Source organism: Belonocnema kinseyi, chromosome 2 (genome assembly GCF_010883055.1).
Source record: "Belonocnema kinseyi isolate 2016_QV_RU_SX_M_011 chromosome 2, B_treatae_v1, whole genome shotgun sequence".
NCBI lineage: Eukaryota > Metazoa > Arthropoda > Insecta > Hymenoptera > Cynipidae > Belonocnema > Belonocnema kinseyi.
In genome coordinates, this window is record NC_046658.1 from 39,525,653 (window position 1) to 39,532,467 (window position 6,815).

Here is a 6,815-nt window from a genome sequence, read left to right on the forward strand (position 1 = left end):
GTAAATAACTCTGCCCGCCCGGTACGTGACGAATACAAAAGGAACATTATATTACCATCGCACCACTCTTAAAACGACCACTAAAAGGATCTTGAAAAGGACTCAAATCTCTCAAACTATCTCCGAGACTATTTTGTTTCAAATCGACTTTGTTTATAGACTCAAATGGGCCAGAGATTTCTTTCGGTAGGGAGGCTGCATTCAAAACCATTTGAGCTCAAATCTTTACATATATTTCGGTGAAAAACTTAAACTCTCGTAAATTCTCGAAAAAAAATCGCTCGAGAACTTACCGATAAGTTACCGCCTTTCGAACTCTACAGCAGAACCAAGTAGAAAGGCTCTCTACTGCAGAGGGCTTTGGTGTTTCCAACACTTTTTATATGGGATGATTGTTAGATTGCTTCCATGTTTTGCCACCCGAGATGGCACCTTTTTATTTCGTGCTACCCAGATGGCACCTTGTCATTTGGAACGACAATATAGTAATTGATTTCCGGTGCTCTTATCCGGCCATTTTATTTTCCGATGCTGCTTATATAAAATTTCGAAACCCCTAGTTAATTTAAAATCGTCCAATTTTAGAAACTTAGATTTGATATTATCTAATTTTTCAGATTTTTATCTTTAATTATTTGATTTGGAACGTTTTTAGACAAATATTCTAATTCAATATTTTTACTATTTTAACTTGAAAATGAACTATGAAAACCAAGAGACAGGAATCAAAATTTTTAAATTAAAGCTTTCAAAACTAAATTATTTTAAATTTGAATAATTTCCAAATTGAACATTTCAAACAATTGAATACATTGAAAATTATTACCACCAAAATTAACATCAATATGGACAACGGAAACGTAAGTTACATAATAAATAAAATTAAAATTTCGGCAAGTTTTGCTCAAAATCTTTATAAAAAACCTTATTTTGTTTAGTAAATTCTCAATCACCTCAAACTTTTATTATAGAAGTTCGTAATTTTTTTCAATAGAGTGTTTTGAAATAAAGAGAAAATATCTATCCCACAATACTTTGTTATAATAATGTTAAAAAAATAAAATTAAAAAAATCCGCCAGCTTCGCGGACACAATCTCATAGCGCGATGCGCGCGCGGCTCGCGAGATTGAGCGCGCCTGGGGCGCGCGACTGTTGGCTCTCGAAGCTTGTACTCAATAATATATTTATCTCGCGCTCCGCGCTCGGTCTTTGTATATTCCTTACACATCTGCACATATTTTTTTAAACTAAAGGTCAAAACATCGACAACAGTAATTTGGTGATAGTGACTTCTTTTTTGTTAAAGCTCCTTCGGCTCTAACGAATACATTCTCATCACGTATCTTGTGCTTCGCATTCGCATTTGTGTCTCAACTCGTATATCATTTTCATAAATGTAAATTATTACAATTCATAACATGCATTGATATTAAATAGACGTAGTTTCATTGTCTCTTTTTAAAAAAATGGGCATTCTTTAAAAGCAAATTTGTTATTAAAAATTTTATTGCAACTTCTGCCAGTTTTTCAAAAACTGAATTTGCCCATTTCCAATTTTATTTTTACGATTTAAACGTAGCACATACAGTCTACACATCAGCTATACCTTTTTTTAACTTCTAAATTAAATCCTTAACTCAGTGACCCACGAAACTTAGATTAATGATGGTTGGGGGGGGGGGGGGGCTATTAGTTTCTACCACGAGTCATAGCTGGTTAGTGTTTTGTTTTAAGAAGTTCAATCAACATTCAGCAGCGTTGTGTTAGATGGGAGTTCATATGATCTCATTTTCACATTTCCGGCCCACAGTGGAAAAAATGACATTTTTGGTACAAAGTAACGTACAGCTCACAAATATTCAGCCAATGGCTAACGAACTTGACCTTTATTTTAGAACACTACAAGCGTATACAAAAAGCCAATGCAATCTGTCAATTCTTTCGAAAGTTATCGTGCTGACAAACTAAAAATCTACAGACACATTAGTAAAAACCCGTTTTTCGGATTCAGGGGGTCTCAAAACGGTGACATTTGACAAAAACTCCGGGGGGGGGGGGGGGGGTTTTACACAAATTTAATACCTTCTGTGATGAGAATGTAAAAAAGAAAATTCTGAATGATTTTTGTTCGAAGTAAGGTAAAAAAGGAAAATTTATCTCTTGTTTGTCTTTTGAAGGTAAATTCTACTTTTTGAAGGAAAAAGAGATGCAAAATTGACCACATTCATCATTTTTCATAAAGCACTTTGAATTTATATTAATAATAATTATAATATCTTGAAAAATAATATTATTAGTCTTTACTTTTCAATCAGTCTGTATGCTCTGTTTCGAAATTTGGAAAATCCATTTTTGGAAGGAAAAGAAATATCGAAATTCACCATATTCATCATTTAACATAAGCTATTTTAAATTTCAATTAATGATGAAAATATCTTAAAAGAGAATGTTATTCTTTATTTTTAATCTAAAAATATGACAAAGTGCATGTCCGAGACAATTTTTTGTTTTGTTTACAAAAAGCAGTTCATAGGAAAATTGGAGACTTTATATTCACTCTACTTTATATTTGCTTATGGCGAATGCCATAAGCACTCATTTTATATTTTTTCTGTAAACATAAAATATACATACTTCTGGTTACTATCTGGATATACATGTACATCCAATTACTTTAATATAGGTGACAGCATCAAACCTAGCTCAAAAACAAAAATAATAACTTTGAACTTCACTTAGAAAAACGCGAATATCTCCTAAACTAGAACCGGCCATATAGGGGCCCTTTTCATGCGGACGCCCACATATAATACTATTATTTTACCTAATCCGATCAATAATGAAAATAAAAATTCTTACAGAAACTACCTAAATAACTAATGCTTTAAAATGTTCTACAGGTGAACTTAAAGTTTATATTCAAGGGGCTAAACATTAGTAGGAAAGTCGTGGAAATGAAAAATTTTAAAGTAAATGCTATGGAAACTATAATGAATAATTGAATATATTTATACTATTTTTTTATTAGATACGTAGGCTGAGCTTTTTTTAATGACTGTGGCTATACAGGTACCGATATCTCGGTACAGATAAGTTCATGTCACAGTAAGGATTACAGTAAGGGTATGTACAATTAAGGGCATGTGACACACTCAAATACTTGTATTACCGACCACACTTTTCAGTTCACTCCATATTTTTAACCTAGTGGCTAGCCTGCCGGCGCCGGCAAGATTGCATGTTGCCGGCTGTTTTCCTCATCCCTTTTTTTACATTTTTTTTTAATCGTATACTGATGTATGTTGATGCGTTGATTACAAACCTGGACATGAAAACGCCTAAAAATATAATTTTCAGTGTTAAAACTAAAAAATCTGCCCACTTCGCGGGAACAGTCTCATCGCGCGCTATGCGCGCGGCTCGCGTCGCTCGCAAGTTTGAGCGCGCCTAGGGCGCGCGACGGTTGAATCTCGCGCTTTGCGCTCGAACATAATTACACCTCGAGCTTCGCGCTCGGATATTTATTCTTTGCATTTGAAATGCTTGAAAAAACTTTATCAAAAAGATCTCTTTTAGATGGCAGTATTTATATGCGTCTTCATATTTCGAATTGTCTACTTAAGTATAGTCAAATATTAAGTTTCTCAAAGCTCTGGAGGCTTTGAGGTACACATTCTCATCGTGACACTCGCGCTGCGCTCTCGATTTCCGACAGACATTTGTAAACAGGTTTTTTTGGATTTTTTTCTCGTATCTTTCGTCGTTTTTCCACACATTTTTTTATTTTATTTTTTTTCAACGTTATTTCTCACGAATAAAATAAAAAGTACGCATCCTATCAAGAAGTGATTTTTATCGAAATTATAGATCTTTTTTGGGATAACCATTTTTGTTAATTCATCTTTTTTCGTATTCTACATAGCTTGTCCACAAAATGGATTTTTTTATTTTCCATTATTTTTTGTGCAATAAAAATGTGAATTTTCGATTTTTTAAGAAAAACCAAAAATTGGTTATGATAATCTTGTAGGGCTTTCAAAAAGAAATGTTTTTCTTCTCTTGACTTTTTTCATATCGTGCGTTTTTCGGCTTCAAATTTTGATTTTCGGTTGATTAAAAAAATTTTGAAAACCCTATAACTTCGGGAATTTTCTTTTTATCGAAAAAAGTCATGAGGATAAATTGTTTGTTATTTTTAATACTATAAATATCCGTACATAGAATTTTCAAATTCAGAAAAAAGTTGTCTCAAAAATTTTCAAAATGCGCTCACTTTTTGAATTTTTATCAAAAATGCCTGGTTCACGAACTCGTCCTTTCTTTTAGGAGCTAAAAATAGTGTGCCAAAGATGAATTTTATTCGTTCATTTTTTCGAGAATTATCGTATTTACGGACGGACGGACAGACAGACAGACGCCATCGTGAAAACCTGATTTTCGGATTCAGGGGGTTTTGAAACGTCGAGATCCTTTGAAAAAGTGTGATGTCAAATTTCCGACAACTCTAATACTTTCTCAATCATAAATGATGAGAATATAAAAAAATACGTTTTTTATTTAGGAAGTTTATATACACTATCTGTACCGGCAAAAAGCATATTTGAAGCATACGAAAGGGACTTTTGCGCATTTTAGAGTGAGGCCATGTAATTGAGGAGTTTTTTAAAATAGTTTTTGGCTTTTGATGCTTCTAACGAAACGTTCTATGTATAAATCACACTTTATCATCGATTTGCGACGATAAAAATATTGACGTCTCGTGGGGGCGGGTAGGCACCCCTGTAACTGGTCAAAGAAATAATTTAAGGTCGCACCCCTACCCCTTTTCCAACGCCAGGTGGGGGCGAAAGCACCCCTGTGACTGGTCAATGAAATAATTTAAGGTCGCACCCCTTCTCCTTTTTCAACGCCACGTGGGGGCGAAAGGCACCCCTGTGACTGGTTAAAGAAATAATTTAAGGACGCACCCCTACCTCTTTTCCAACGCCTCGTGGGGGCGGGAAGGCACCCCTGTAACTAGTCACAAAAATAATGTAAGGTCGTACCACTAACCCTTTTCCAACGCCACGTAGGGGCGGAAGGCACCCCTGTGACTGGTCAAAGAAATAATTTAAGGTCGCACCCTTACCCGTTTTCCAATCTTTTCAAATCTGTAACTAGTCACAGAAATAATTTAAGGTCGCACCCCTACTCCTTTTGCAACGCCAACGTCTTGTGGCGAGGCTAGAATGTATTCCTGCGATTAGTCACAAATAACGTCTTACTTACTTTATTGTACAGTAATGTATTGTAATATTCAATTTCGTGCCGTTATGTTGCAATTAGTTTAAACAGGTAAATAGCCAAACTTCATATAGCAGTGATGCCAACCCAGCCGAGAACCCAACCTCATCTCTATCTCAACTTTAGCAGGTTGACCAACTGCGCTTTCACGTTGCGCAGTGCATTTTTAGGCGGAAGGTCGCGTCTGATTTACTAGTACATCTCGATACGGGTTTGGGAGGTGATTATTCAGCAAATTAGATGGTTTTTGCACGAGCGAAACTAGTGAAAAAAGTCTTATGCGCTGAAAATCACCTCGCACACAAATATCGAATCGTATTTTATACCTCGAAAGCAGAAAAAATCATGCAAAGTTGAGAATTTTAGGTTAGAGTGGCATAAAATCAACATCAGGTGTTTTAGGATGTGACGTCAACTAGAAAGATGGACGATACTAAGGGTCAAATAATAGCACTAGACACATGAGACGAAGCACAAAATTCCATAATTTTTTATGCTAATTATAAGAGGTTCTCGTAATTTGAATGAATAATCGTTATGTTTAACGAAGTACCTAATACCCACACCGAACATACTTGGTCTACGCTCAACGTATTTTCATAAAAAATGCAGATTATTTTTCTTTCTACAAACATGATTTTTATCAGTTTTGACCTTGAAAAATATATTTCAGGTATTTTCATGACTGTATACGTAATTCGTTTTTATTTCGTATTTTGCTCTTGGCGAAAAGCAGCCGGAAACCAACAATTTTGCCGGCGCCGGCAATGTAGACTCCACCTATTTTTAAACTTAAGAACTTTATTTGAAAATAAAATATCGGACTGAAACTTTGAAAAATTTATCAGAAGACCATACAGTAGGTTTATATACTTCATTTGAATAGGAATGTCGCTAAAAATTATTTTCAAAGAAATTAAAACTAGGACCATTTTTTGACATATTTTCTTTGTAACTTTGAAATTTTTGAACCTAAGAACCTTTTTTATATTTAAAATATCTGCGAGATTTAAAAAAAAAAGTGTACACAAACGTAATTTCCTGTCGGCTTTTGCATTTCTCGAAGTTTGAAGTCGATATTTTACATAGAAAAAAAGTTCTTATCCTAATAGTACGGAACGTTCCCTGAGCGTGTAAAATTTCCGTCGCTTGAGAACGTTCCACTAGGACCTGAGGGGAACCTTCAATTATTGTTACTTTGATCAGCAATCATCTCACAAACCGTAAGAGATAGTTACGAATAGATGTCATTTTTGAGTTTTGAGTATCGCATATACTACATTGTAATGTGCTATCCATATCATAATTAATATCAATTTTGACCTTTTACTTAAGGTTTATTGGATATTCACTGATAATAATAACAATAACGATTATTTATTCTTTGAACGTTCCGAAGATTCCCGCGGAACGTTCCGTGCTATTAGGGTAAGGTTCAAAAAATGTCAAGGTACAAAGAAAATCTGTCAAAAAATGGTCCTAGTTTTAAATTCTTTAAAAATAATTTTTAGGGCAATTCCTACCCGAATGA